The sequence below is a fragment of the Amblyomma americanum genome, chromosome 8, assembly GCF_052857255.1.
Source record: "Amblyomma americanum isolate KBUSLIRL-KWMA chromosome 8, ASM5285725v1, whole genome shotgun sequence".
Classification (NCBI taxonomy): Eukaryota; Metazoa; Arthropoda; class Arachnida; order Ixodida; family Ixodidae; genus Amblyomma; species Amblyomma americanum.
This window is the reverse complement of record NC_135504.1, coordinates 65,363,791-65,378,385: the sequence shown is the minus strand read 5'-3', so window position 1 is coordinate 65,378,385 and position 14,595 is coordinate 65,363,791. Positions and strand designations below refer to the sequence as shown.

The 14,595-nt window shown below is 46.0% G+C and overlaps 1 pseudogene across 1 annotated transcript in view; it reads right to left on the bottom strand.

Moving 5' to 3' along the window:
• Positions 1 to 9,901, bottom strand: part of LOC144102454 (cytochrome P450 3A8-like) — a 41,045-nt pseudogene extending 31,144 nt beyond the window's left edge. Inside the window, exon 1 of the transcript XR_013308211.1 lies at positions 9,686 to 9,901. The product of XR_013308211.1 is annotated as a cytochrome P450 3A8-like (transcript). The remainder of the gene's footprint in view (positions 1 to 9,685) is intronic.
• Positions 9,902 to 14,595: the final 4,694 nt, after the last annotated feature.

Below are 14,595 nucleotides of genomic sequence, written 5' to 3'. Positions count from 1 at the left end.
TTGGCGTGCGCTCGGTAGCGTACGCTATCATGGGGTGGGGTCCGGGCGCCTTTGAACCGTGCCAGTCGCGATTGAGTGGGGAGAACGTATTTATCTCCCCATTCAACCCCACAGGTTTCGTTGACTAAATAGTTTCGATCGTAGACAACACAGTCGCAAATTAGGCCCACGGAAATAAAAATTCGCGTGAAGTGATTGCTTTACGTATCACTCCGCCGATGGCAGAGCGGCAAGCCGCCACGTGACTGGCTGAAAGGCATGCCTTGGTTGACTGGTCCTCTTTTCGGAGGTGAATTCAAAAAAAATAAAAAGGCGGGAGAAGGGACGTTTAATCAGATTTAATAGGGAAATCGGCCGCACATGACAACAATTCGATGTTCCTAAGAATGCTTGGATCGTTAGACCGAGTTCCCGCGGTAAAAAAAGTGAGCTCAAAATCCTCCTTAGCGCATCTTTCAGTTAAAAAAAAAAGACTTCAATGTTAAAGAAAATGGCAGCGATATTAGCGCCTGATTTGGAACGTTCCTAAGTACAGCGTTTTTACGGAACATGACAGTAGCAGTCGCTATCGCCTACCATGGAACTTTGCAGTCGCGCGTGTGCCTGTGCCGCGCATACAAATACCTTTATTTTCAACAGCGTGGATGTTAGGAGTGTACCCAAAATGCCTCTGACTTGCTCACGGACGGAATGTCAACAACAAAATGACTATTGGACATAGCTACAGATTCGCTTGTAAGTCATAACAGGTCAGAATAGTAAAAAAATAACGGTGAACAAAACATGATAAGAATGCATGAAGACAACAAATTAAAAGCAAAATAAGTATAAAAGGTAGAAAGAAATTTTTGCAGAACATGCGCAGCATGCTACACTGCTTAGTAAGGCGCTCAACGCTCCCAATGCAAATTAAGCAGGTTTGGAATAATATACTCAAGCATTTGACGGCCCTAGTTCGTGCGAAAGGATGGGACGTACCAGATTTTTTTGTAACGTGTTGAGTAATGATTAGCCTTGAGCTGTAAGTTATATAGGTCACCAAAAATGTGTCGTGATTTTTCTGTTTTCTTTCGTAGCGTTTCTTTAACAATAAACTGTAGAGGCCACTGACTGATGTTACTTTCAGTGACGTGAAAACAGGTTGAGTATGAGCCTTAAAAGGTGCATTAGCAATAATACGAACGACTTTTATTGTATTTTCTGCGAACTATCAGTGTTTGACCATGTTGTCATGCTCCACACCAGGTGGCAGTATGAAATGTTTGACAGAAATAGTGCATTATAAATTAAAACCCTAACACTGAGTGGTGTTAAGAAACGAACCTTGCATAACATGCCTGTGTTTCTGGCGAGTTTGTTTACACGATTATCGATATGCAGGTCCGAGGACAAATTACTCTGCATTATCACACCCATGCACTTTACCGAAGAAGCTATTTCAATACTTCGTGAACCAACCGTAAGATTAGGTAAAGATTCTAACGGTTTGTTCTTGGTTCTGAAAAGTACCGCTTTCGTTTTTGTTGCGTTAATCTTGAGTGAAGATTGTGTACCCCATGCGACCAGCCTGCGCAATGTGTCGTTTGCTTTTGATGTCAAATCGCGTACTGTATTAGCTGTGAAAGATATGCTCATGTGATCTGCATGCATGACATATTTAACACTATTGTCAATGGTCGCGGCGTCGTTAATGTAGAAGTTAAGCAGTGTGGGTCCAAGAACACTGCCTTGTGGTACGCCGTACTGAAAAGATTTTAAGTGTGATGAATAACTGCTAACCGTAACCAGTTGCCATCCGTGCTCAACATACGTTTTTATAAGCTGAAGGAAATTGACGCGGAAACCATAGTGCTCAAGTTTTATGAATAAAATTTTGTGAATAATGGAATTGAAAGGTTTTGAGAACTCCACAAACACCCCAAGACTCCAAGAGTGATATCATTTCTTGCAAAAGACACTAAAATAATTCCTTCATGGTTAATAACGCTGCTTCAGTTGATTTTCGATGGATAAAACCAAACTGTGAATCAGAAAGAAATTTGTGCTTCTTGATAAAACTATTAATACGAACCTCTAAATGTTTCTCAAAGCATTTAGGATAATCTGGAAGGATATATATAGGTCGGTAATTAGAAAAGTTATTTTCGTCACCTCCTTTAAAAATTACCGTAGCCTTAGCAATCTGTAGCTTTTCTGGAATGGTTCCTGGGAAATGCCAGGTTTACATTATGTTCTAATATTGGTGCGAGTATGTAAGATGTGTATTTTGCCGGTAATATTTGGACGTCGTAAATGTCCTTACTTTTACTATTTTTCATAAACAGCAAGACCGACAAGACTTCATTGGTTGTAACAGGACCAAAAATGCGCCTTCGCTAACTATTTGATTGATATTGCTTAGAGATTGGTTTAAGTGTTTGCCGTCTGCACAAAGACACAAAGTAATTATTAAAAGCGTCTGCTAGTTGAGAGCCGTACAGGTGAGTGCCATCTACAATTAATTTATCTGTTACAATTTTCTGTTTTAAGTTCAGCAAGTTATGGAGTCGTTTCCGGAGAATATCAGAGCACTTGATTACTCTTTAATTAAGTTAATCATGTAAGTTATTTTCGCTTGACTATTGATGCTATTAGCTCTATTTCTTGCAGCCTTGAACTTTTCAGGATCGTCTATAGTTTTCGTTTTAGAAAGCGTTTAAAGAGTGCATTTTTAAATCGTATATTTGAGGAAACGCGAAGACAGGTGTATGTGTAGAGAAACTGGGCTTTTGAAGGTGGCATATCAGCTGTTGTGCGTGCACATTACATAGACATGCTAATTTGGGAAATCTCAGATAGAAATAGCGTTCTGAGCACAAGGCGTTGTAGCGTTCCCATTGGGTAGAAAAATCTACAGTACCCCAACAGAACACCTCCTACTATGCCGCGCACAACAGTTGGGTTTTTACGCGGTTGAGGGTGGTAGTGCCAACGCCTATTTTTCTCCGAGACAATATTATAATTTTTTTAACTGCAAACAAAGTAGGGGTGTTCCAAGCTGCGATATCTTTGCGCACTGCATCAGGACCTTTGTAGCTAGGACCTGATTCATTTTATTCAGATCATTATCGCTGTGTTGATGCTGCGTGTCATCTCCCTTCTCAGAACCATGCCTTCAGCTTCATCAGCGCTGAGTGGCGATGAAGCGCTTCCCGTAGATCGCAGCAGCTGCGCCTCTCGTCGGGCAGTGATGAAGCGCTGCACCAAGACCCTAATATTGGGTACGAAAGAGCCAGACGACTATTCTTGCAGCAATGATGTCTGAGTCTCGTCTGCTTTGTCCCAGAGGCAAGTGAATTGACATTGTTTGCCCATGAAGCAGTGCATGACCAGACGCACTATACAGGGGCTCACACCGAGCTGGACGCCCGTAAGTTCTTTTAACATAACGGTTACAGCTTTCCTTTAAAGCTCATAAACCATCAGCGATTAGGGGACAATCGACCAAGGCCGCCCATTGTTTACTTGTTACTAATGGCGCCCTTTTGACACAAGCACCGCATTGCACTGTATTCTTTTTACTTGACGCCACTATGTGGAAAGCTGAGGGTTGGGAGCACGCTCGAAGGTATTTACCCTCTTGGATCTCTTGTTTGCATATGCACACGACCTGCACCATCGTTTGAAGGGTCAGTGCACTGTGGCGGTCAGTGATAAGTATATGCAACTGAAAAAACAAACATGCAACCGTCCAAGGTCATTGCTCAGTTGCGGCGAAGGCTGACAAGAAGCAGCCTCTAAAGTGGGTGCAAGTTCAGAGCGACTTGCCATTACTTCATCATATTTCCGATAATATATTCAGATTGGCTATAAAAATAAAAACATAAAACACGCCGATTTACGGATAAGGCTATTTCAAACAATCGGCAGCTTAATTTGAGAGAGCTTACTAATGCTGGTAAAGTTTGTCTGCACTGTGTACAACAATCATTTGCGCCAAGAAGTGACTACTCTAGAAGCGCAGAGCCAGTGTCTCCGATTTTTATAACCAATGCAGCGGTTATAAAGTAGTTTATAACCACCAGCTAACCAAGTTAACAAAACATGCCACAGAGAGTGCCAAAGGTAAGTGGAGGTTACAGGACCGATTCCGAGTTGTACTGGACATTGAAGATTTCTCCAACTCACGTATATATCCGCATGCAAGATGCCGATGCCGTTGCATGACTCCGCATTCGCTTTGCTTGGAGCCCCTTCAGTACGACTTAGAACTTATCATGTAATTCCATTTCTCAAAGAAACCGTCCCTGGATTTCTTGTTAGGCCGCGCAGAATATTTAATGTCTATGCGACCAAACTGTAACTGTCTGTTGCCCGCCCGCTCTCTACTATAGACCACTTTCTCATGGGCGCCGCCATATTGTTAGCTGGCGCCCTCAAGTGACTAGTCTGGAAACGACCGCCATGCTGGTATGTGCGATCGCATTCGCTGTGCACATACCAAACAGGACGTAGGTTTCACAAGTCGGCAATGCGGAGCTTCCCCAGTCATTTTTTCGCGCTCTAAAATTGCGCACTAAAAAAAAAAAGCTCTTCAAGCAGCTGTGATGTCCTTCCGTCAAGAAATGGCCGGAACACCAGTGGATTATGGCGTCGCAGGCGATTCTTCCAGCGGGATGGCGACTCACATAAGTGAAAAGAAATATGACGAGTTTGGTGTAACCTACGTGGTGAAGGGCAACTCTCAAGCGACTTTCCGTGATATCTGACTGAGCTTGAGAGAGAAATTAGGGTAACCAGCTAAGAATATTGTTGGAAACTAGCGAAGCTAGTCCTTCCTTGGCGGCTGTTTTAAGTGTGATGTTAGTCGCATTTTGTTTGTCAAGTAGGTCTAGTGTGTGTACACTCAGTCTACTGTCCGAAACGCTAACGGTGATGAATTTATTTTGTGATGGCTGGCGTCGGTATCTGAGAAGCGAATTTTTCGCCTCTTCCATCACTCTTACAGTGGAACATCTTGCGGTCACGAATCGATTGTCGCGCCGAATAACGGAAATATAGACATAGGCGCTAGGCAGGGGATACAAGTGTGTTCTTTAAGATGTATCCGCGACTGACAGAGAATACGCGGCAGTGAGCTCTGGCCCAGTGCTTTTGGATCTGAGCACTTGTCACAATTTTGAAACGACGAAAAAGCGCGCCGAAATCTTTGATACAAACACTCATTAACAGCACGACGCCTTCACATACGAAAAACAAAACGAGGTCAGGGCATCTCCTCCCTTTTTTTGTCAGTATGTAGTCAGCTCTCACGATACGCCTCCCGCAAATTTTGATCTCTGTGAAAGTTACCTTCATGTACGGTGATTTTCTTGCGCATTTGATGCAGACAAATTCCCCTGTGAGAACGAATGATTCTCGTTTTATTTTACATACCCGCATGCGCGCGTACAATCGGCACCAGAAATGAACGGGGCGGTTGTTCTCGGAAAAGAAATGTTCTATCGCTGCCTTGCGACTAAGTCGCCTTGAATTATTAACACGGGTGGAACATGCATGTTCTCATACGTTCATAAATTCTGGGCGATCGGCTTGTGTGACTGCACCAAAATATTTTTTCCCGCTCACCCTCTTCCAGTAAACATCTGCTGCCAATTGTTCCTTCCGCGGAATTGCGTTCTTGAACATTCGCTCCCATCAACAAAGTGTTGAGCGCACTCATGAAACGCGACCGACAGGAAGAAAATCGTTTGGTTGATGCTTGCAATTCAAAAACGCCCCTCATATGGGAAGCGGTGCAAATGAAGCAGCATGCGCCCGCGCCCATCCCGGGGCTTTCGATGCTCTTCGCACTGTACCGGAGGTCATTTCTCACGCTTCCGATAGTTGTTACTACAGCCGACAACAGCACTGTAGTAGCCGGACGACCCTGTGACTCGATTCGTGGCGACATCTATAGACGCAAAGCGCTTTTTAACTCCTTCGTTGCACAAAAGACCGCGCAGCACACTCGCATACACTGAGCTACGCCTTGATGTCCCTGCCGCCAGCACATACCAGAAAGGAGGAGCGGCGCCGCGCGCGCCGAGTTGGAGGCTATTTTCCTCCTCGCCGTGAAAACGGTCTATATGTAATGCTCCTTGCAAATGTCGCCACGGGCAAACGGGAGGGAAAGCACATATAATCTCGAACACACAAGCTGCCTTTGAAGCTTGGCCACACCTATAGGGGTCGCGGGCCGAATCAAATATGCCATTACTTCTTTCTGCATACTACTTTCTCCAAACTGCTTTCTCGATAATCTAGCTGTAACAACCACGTGCAGCCTGATGGAAGGCGACAGTCTCACCCACGCTGCATGTGCTTTCCGGATACTTTCGGACATCTTACGGGGCACAGACTTGGTCTGAAGTCTTCAGGCGAAAGCCTTTTCGGGTGAGGCACATAATGCAGCCATCAGGGCGCCATTAAAGACCAAAGAGCCTTGCAATGCTAGCAAAAGGTTTACTCTCGTGATAGAGAAGATTTCTGCTTAACATGTGCTTTGAATTATCCTCTACAAAAAGAATTTTTTTTTTTTTTGGGGGGGGGGGGGGGGTGAAACGTGTGCATGCACTAGATGCGCCATCGTGGCGGAGTGGTAGCGTCTCCGCCTTAAAGGCCTAAGGCCCTGGTTCGATTCTCAGCCTCGACATAGGTTTTTTTATGCAGCGAGTGTGCGGGGGGTTTCAGCGGCTCCCGCCACCGACCAAATGGTTGGTCACGTGGTGCGGAGCAGCTGCCGGCGGCGCGGCGCCGTGGCTGGTCACGTGGTTCGTCACGCGATTGGTCACGTGGTGCGGTGCGACCACGGTGGGAATGCGAGTTCGTGGCCAGTGTAGCTTTCGCTACAAAATGACCGAACTCTTGGCCCATCTTTACACTCTCACTAGCGGTGAGATTGCTGCGAGTCCAAAATAGTCCTGGCAGATGTGAAAGTGCAATTCAGAAATATTGTAGCGTAAGCTACGCTGGCCGAAGTTGACCAGCTTCGCGTGCATCCTGGAGAGCCGTGCTGCGCATGTGCGAGGAGCAGTGACGTCACAAAGGTGAATAAAAAAAGCCCTGTGTCGAAGCTCAGAATCGAACCAGGGCCTTTGGCGTTTGAGGCGGAGACGCTACCACTCCACCACGACGGCTTTTTTATGTCTTTATTGCCTGTTTCGACAGTTTACGACAGATCACAAACATGTTCTGCGCTACATTCTCAAATATCAAGAGCGGACAAGTGTTTCACTAACGTGAGAAAATCAAAACTGTTTCAAAGAACACAACTCTCCCATCAACTGGATAACTTCATCTCCAAAACATAGCTCCTTGTACACAATTCACGAAGCTTAAATATGTTTTCTTTGAAGCAATCTCGGACAGACCGCGCATCTTCACCGCAGTGTCGTACAGCCATCCTGCTTCGCCAAATGCTGTGCAGGCCAAGAAGGAAAACTACATCGTATTTGTAAAGATCCGGCTCAACGTCCAGGAATCGTATGCCATAAGGCGTCAAGGGTAAGTCTTTTTTTATTGTACGCTGGAGCACGTCCCAAAAGAGCAGCGCATCCCAGCAATCAACAAAGACGTGTTCTATTGACTCTGGTTTGTGACATAACAAGCAGTCAGCACCCCATGGTAAAAACAATCCCTTCTCCTCCATCCATGTTTTAACCAGCAACGTACCAGTGTGCAACTTGAAGAAAAACGTCTTTAAACCCGCTGGCACCACCATTTTCCTTGCTCTTTTTAATAAATTTCCTCCTTGGCCTACACTATACACAGATCGATATATTCTCTCAGGGAAGACACAGTCGAGCAAATCTGTTAGCAATTTCTTACGCGTGGCATTTGAAAGGTATTCCAAACTGATCCGAGTATTCAGAAACCGGAAAGCAAAGACCACTTGTTTCAAAAATCTACTTGCACTGTGTCGCATCCCGTCTACAATAGAAATAACATAGTTTGGCAAAGCCGAAGAAAGCCTGACTTGAAAAAAAGTCCGCAGAAAAGGGTCGCGTTGGTCTCGAAGAAACAAATATTGACACCACTTGCCTCGGGTACAAGTGTGGCAAAGAAAGACCCCCTTTAAACGTTTTTAATTTTTAACCGTGAATAAAGGTCCAAAATAAATAAACGCAAGGTATCCGACATAAAGAAGTTTAATATGGAGAGAATCGAGCATGCTCTAAAGAACGGAGGTAAAAGCGGTGAAGAGGAAACCAGGCATTGGGAAAAACCAGATGTATGCGTTAAGAGAAAATGACGGCAATGTCATTAGCAATATGGATAAGATAATTAAAGTAGCCGAATGTGGTGGAGCGCATATGGCAGGTTCTCTCAGATCATGAATAACAGGTTACCAATATCCCTGAAGAGAATATTGTACAACAGCTGTATCCTACCGGTACTCACCTACTGGGCATAAACGTGGAGGCTAACGAAAATGGTTCATCTTAAGTTAATGACTACGCAGCGAGACATGGAAAGGAAAATGATAGGTGTAACGTTAGCAGACCGGAAGGTGGCGAGTGGGCGAGGGAACAAACGCGTGTTATGACATCCTAGTCGAAATCAAGAGGAAGGAATCGGCTTGGGCAGGGCATGTAATGCGAAGGCAAGACAACCGCTGGTCCTTAAGGGTAACGGTGTGGATTCCAAGAGAAGGCAAGCGTAGCAGGGAACGGCAGCAGTTAGGTGGGCGGATGAGATCAGGAAGTTTGCAGGCATAGGGAGGACGCAGCTGGCAAAGGACAGGGTTAATTGGAGAGACATCAGAGAGGCCTTTGCCCTGCAGTGGGCGTATTCAGGCTGATGAAGATGATTATGATGATGATGAGTGAATGTGCGCCTTTCATATATTAACTCTTCCGAACTAGATGTTACGTATATCCTAGAGCTACGTATATCCTGGCCTAGCATGGCTAGGCCACCATCAATTTTTATTAGATGGATAGATTGAAGCGGCATGGGGCAAGTGCACAGTTTTAAGCAATAATATCGGTCACCGTAATCAGGAACCTGTTCCAGCCTTCCGCCAACCGCTCATCAGAATGGCTACAGCCTCAGAAGACCCGCCTTGGAGGCTCAGCGCTTACTGCATTTTTTTTTGTCACATACTGTAAACCATCCACTACGACGTGCCCCATAGCGCGTAGCGCTGCTTCGGAGCGTAACAGTTAATCTTTATTTATATTACAGTAAAAAAAATCATACATGGTTTGCATTCAGAGGGTACTGGAGCCTCAAGGACTTAAGCAGCACCTTCGCCTGAACTTCACAGCTCAAAAACGTTAGACATGGCTGTGCACACTTTCGCCTGCCCATACAGCAAACGCATACCTGACGAGCTTAATAATAATATAATAATAATTGGTTTTGGGGGAAAGGAAATGGCGCAGTATCTGTCTCATATATCGTTGGACACCTGAACCGCGCCGTAAGGGAAGGGATAAAGGAGGGACTGATAGAAGAAAGGAAGAAATAGGTGCCGTAGTGGAGGGCTCCGGAATAATTTGGACCACCTGGGGATCTTTAACGTGCACTGACATCGTACAGCACACGGGCGCCTTAGCGTTTTTCCTCCATAAAAACGCAGCCGCCGCGGTCGGGTTCGAACCCGGGAACTCCGGATCAGTAGTCGAGCGCCCTAACCACTGAGCCACCGCGGCGGGTAATGACGAGCTTGAAGAGCACGCAGACGATGAGAGCCACAGACGCCGTCCAGACATACGTCTCGAAGTTGAACAGGAGGACCTGGTCAGCCATGTCTACCGTTTCGATCCGACTGCGGAGAAAGAGTGGAAGTGAATCGATAATATGCGCGGTCTCTCTCGACCTGCGTGCTTTAACTGACAAGGCGTTTTATCTGTTTCTCCGCATTTTGTCCTTATTATTTGTATTTCTATGGCTTCTTCCTATCTCCATGAGCATACACCGTTAGCCTTCGATTACTCGCTCCGGGCAGTCGGTAGCGTCGTACTCACCCTGATAAGATCTGCCTCATAGCAACTCTATGTGTCTACAGTTTCAAGAGAGCGCGCCGTCTATTGTCTCAAGCTTTGCTGCCGTTCCAGACACCGCAGGGCGACTGTCTAAGGTGCGGTGTTCCTTGTTTTTGCCAGACATACCACAGAATGTTTTGATGGCGTATAACACACTACAGTGAATTCTGTGTACTATCGGGGACAAAATTTTGCGGGACGCGAGTTCTTGAAAAAACGTTTATTGTAGCTCCATCTCGCAACCCAGTCACCTGATAATGTGTGAAAGTATTAAAGGCTCAAACGCTCCTTCCTCTGCCAACTATATCAGGCAACTGGGTAGCGAGGTGCAGCTAAATTAAACGCTTGTCCAAAAAGTCGGGTCCCGCAAACTTTTGTCCTCGATAGTATAGAGACTGAAATTCTGACTGGACAACTGAGCGCATAGTTATCTTCAATTCTACTCAATTTGAGTGAATGCGTGAATGGAATCCTTGCGCGTAATAGTAATATTCTTTTATTTCTACCGGCTACTGATGAGTTCTTCAAGTAACAGGTGGCAGTTTCTGCGACCAGGAAACATCTTCAACATTTCTGCGTTTTTATTAATGTTTTTTTTTCCTAGCAAAACACTATTGCAGCAGAAACAGCGAGTTTGCCCAAAAATGAAGAGAGAAAGGCAGAGTCTTCAGATACTGAAATGATAACTTCGACCCCATTGTGCGGCGGTCCGGGGGGGGGGGGGGGGTATTCTTGTTGCACACGTAGTATGTGCAATTTACGCTTGCTCTTCTACATAGTGCTCAGTGGGTTGCAGTGCATTGTTTCGATACGTAAGCGCTTTTTCTTTGTTCTGCTGTCTTTTGAGTTTTTGTCGCGGTTTCGGCTCATGAAGGTTGTTCAGATTGCATTCTACTCTAGCGGGAGCTTGGCATAGGGCTGTCACTTCAGCCAAGGACAACGGAAGAAAAGAATAGAAATGTGGTAGGATAACAATCGAACTCTTATGCTACTGCGTTCCTAGATAAGTGGCTATCCGTGCCTGAGTGCGCTGATATATTTTAAATCTAAAGTGTGCTTCGTTTCATTAAGGAGGACATAAAACACGCATTGCCCTCTACCTGGCTTACGCCCTCAGCCGCATTCTCTTGGCTTCCTCAGTAGCTCTATCTTGGAGCCCCTACATGCAATCTTTTTATTACGCATCGATATATTTAGCCTGCTTCAAAAAGAAGCTGATACCCTTGCGAAAATAACAGGAGAAGCGTCGCACTACATGCGTTATCTGGCGAAGGCCCACCTGAAGGATCACCCGAGGGGACACATCCTTGGAGTGAGACCGGACGCAAGAACCGGTGCCTTCATGGGAGTGTCGCGCTATGACGTCTGAAGCGGGCTGCTGTCAGTGGGCCCTTGCTGCTGTCAGTGGGCTCTTGCTGCTGTCAGTGGTGCCGGTAGGCTAGGACTGGTCGAGGCACCTGAACAGTTGTAAGAATGCGTGGGGAGAGGGAGAGGGAGCGATGGGTGAGGGCGAGAACCCCGACAGCAGATGTTGGTCATAAAATTCGCCTACTGGCTGAAGGGAAGATAAGTTACCGGATCGGATAATTCCCATTGGCTGGAGGAAGCTGACGTCATTATAAATGCATAAAAAGCTTCTAATACTATCGCTCTGCCAACAGTTATGTTGAGGGGCACGTACGATTTTTGACGCGACGCTGTCATGAATCCTGCGCTGCAGCAAAATCAGTGTCGTCGTTAGCCGTTACAGAAAAATCCCAATGGAAGGAAAGGATTAAAAAAATTGAGCTGGAAAAATTGGGTTGATTTGGGTTCGGGTGGGAATTTAGCCCGGGACCTTCGGATTGCGAGTCGGGCACACTGTCTATAGCCCATAAAGACCCCCCCCCCCCCTTTTTTTTTCTTCATTTCATGGAGGTAAAGCACTGAGAGAGTTCTGGTTTGGCTTATGAAGTTTAACGTCCCAAAGTGACTCGGGCTATGAGGGATGCCGTAGTGAAGGGCTCCAGAAATTTCGACCACCCGGGGTTCTTTAACGTGCTTTGACATCGCACAGTACACGGGCCTCTAGCATTTCGCCTCAATCAAAATGCGAAAGCCGCGGCAGCGATCGAACCTGCTTCTTCGGGTCAGCAGCCGAGCGCTATAACTGCTGAACCTCCGGGGCGGCTGACAGGCTTCGAGCGTTACTTAATCAGGCCGTATTTTCCGAAGAAGTTATACGTAGTCGCACCAACATCCTGCTATCACCCTGCCAACACATCAAAATTTAAGGATGCACACACATGCGTTGCCCCGCCGCGGTGGCTCAATGGTTAGGGCGCTCGACTACTGATCCGGAGTTCCCGGTTTCGAACTCGACCGCGGCGGCTGCGTTTTCATGGAGGAAAAACGCTAAGGCGCCCGTGTGCTGTGCGATGTCAGTGCACGTTAAAGATCCCCAGGTGGTCGAAATTATTCCGGAGCCCTCCACTACGGCACCTCTTCTTCCTTTCTTCTTTCACACCCTCCTTTATCCCTTCCCTTACGGCGCGGTTCAAGTTTCCAAAGATATATGAGACAGATACTGCGCCATTTCCTTTCCCCCAAAAACCAATTATTATTATTATTACACACATGCGTCGAGTAAAGGCAGCCAGACAGGTTGTCTATCCTGCGCAGCATATACCCGCTTACCAAGCACACTGCTCTCTGAATAGAGACTAGGAGAACATGGGGGCTCTGCGTCGAGATATGTCGTGTGGCTCTTGCACAGGCTAGGAAGGCCCGTGAGCACGAAAAATCCCATGAAACTTTAGAACCTTCCATTGTAGGCAAGAATTTTATAGTATAGGGCGTGAACTCAATGTCCTTTTCGAAAGTTCGTTGATGAATATCCCGAAAGGACACAGCATCAGGACAAAACGCAAATCAATTATCAATAGGCTTTAGCTGCTGACACAGGTGGCGGTTCAATGAACCCTGGCACAGACGTTCCCTGAGCACAAAGCCACGTTTTGACAGGTAAGGTCGACATGTGAAGTTTGAAAAATAAGGTGTCCGCAGCCGATTGAACACAGTTCTGTTGCACCTACTTCAACACACTGTTGTCTAAACTGATGAGGTAATGTTGCCAATACATTGGTACAGGAAATAACCTCTCAATCAGAACTTGCGTCATCTTTTTTCTGGAGGGACTGTAGAGGTAATTTCGGGAAAAACATACAGTCACGAAATGGAATGTGTCGGCAACTTTCTTACCCGCCGTGGTCGTCCAGTGGTTAGGGCACTCGGCTACTAATCCGGAGTACCAGGGTTCGAACCCGACCACGGTGGCCGCGTTTCGATGGAGGCGAAACGCTAAGGCGGCCATGTGCTGTCCGATGTCAGTGCACGTTGAAGATCCCCAGGTGGTCCAAATTATTCCGGAGCCCTCCACTACGGCACCTCTCTCTTCCTTTATTTTTTCATTCCCTCCTTTATCCCTTCTCTTACATCGCGGTTCAGGTGTCCGCCGATATGTGAGACAGATACTGCGCCATTTCATTTCTCAAAAAAAAAAAGAAAAGCAATTCATTTCAACTCTCTTTAGAAAACCTCACTAAGGCCTCTAATAGTCAAGTGGGCATCTATTTGTCTGTTAAGCACAACTACAAGAACGGAATGGTATGCAGTTAAAAAAAAAGAACCTTGAAACAAGCTGATGGACAAACATTTCCATTACGTAGATGAGCTGTGTTTGTCGTCCGAAGGACGATATTTAAGAATCTGAGTGAGGCCCACTATTGTGATAGTGATCCAAGGAAAAGCCCAAATACTGTGTCTTCGGATTTCTACCTGATAGTACCAAAAAGGCCTGATTTCGTGCTCCCGTATACTAGCCAAAACCCCTTTGATTTAAAGAGGTTAAGAGCCCCACTCAAGCTCTCACAAAACTGGGCAGTTACATGCAAAATTCGAGCACATTCGTTTTGTCAGAAGAGAAAAGGGCAACGTCATCAGCATAAGCCAAAATTTTGATTTCACTTGCGATAGTCATAAGCCACGAATTGTGTTTTTGTTGGTACTCAGGCATAGGAGCTCAAGATAAAACGCAAATAACAAAGGCGAAAGCAGGCTGCCCTGTCGAGCCGATTATTTAGGTGGAATAGGTTTGGTAAGCTTTCTGTAGAAACGCTCAGTCTTGTAGTGGACGTTTTGTAGCATAGTTCTGTGCCTTTAAGCAATATGTCACCAGTGTTTGTGCTCTTCAAGACTGCAAAGAAAATCTATTAGTCACTTTGTCAACAGCTATTGCCGATCAATACAAATAAGAGCCACTTGGCTAACCTCACCTGAAACAGTCTTCAAGACCGAGCGTACGCTAGGGATATGGTTTTGGATACTGCGGCCTTCGATACCGCTTCTCGGGGTTAAGTGGGCGTTCCTGTCATTATTCCTGGTGACGTTTGGTGTAGAACAGAGCACCGATCTACACGTACATCCTTTATTCTAGCGCATCCGTCACGGACGTCATCCGACAGCTGTGACGTCCCGCTTTGCAGAGGTAAATCACACAGCCGCTAAAAAGCCTGGGTAGGTTCAGCATTTTCCGAATTTAAGCAGT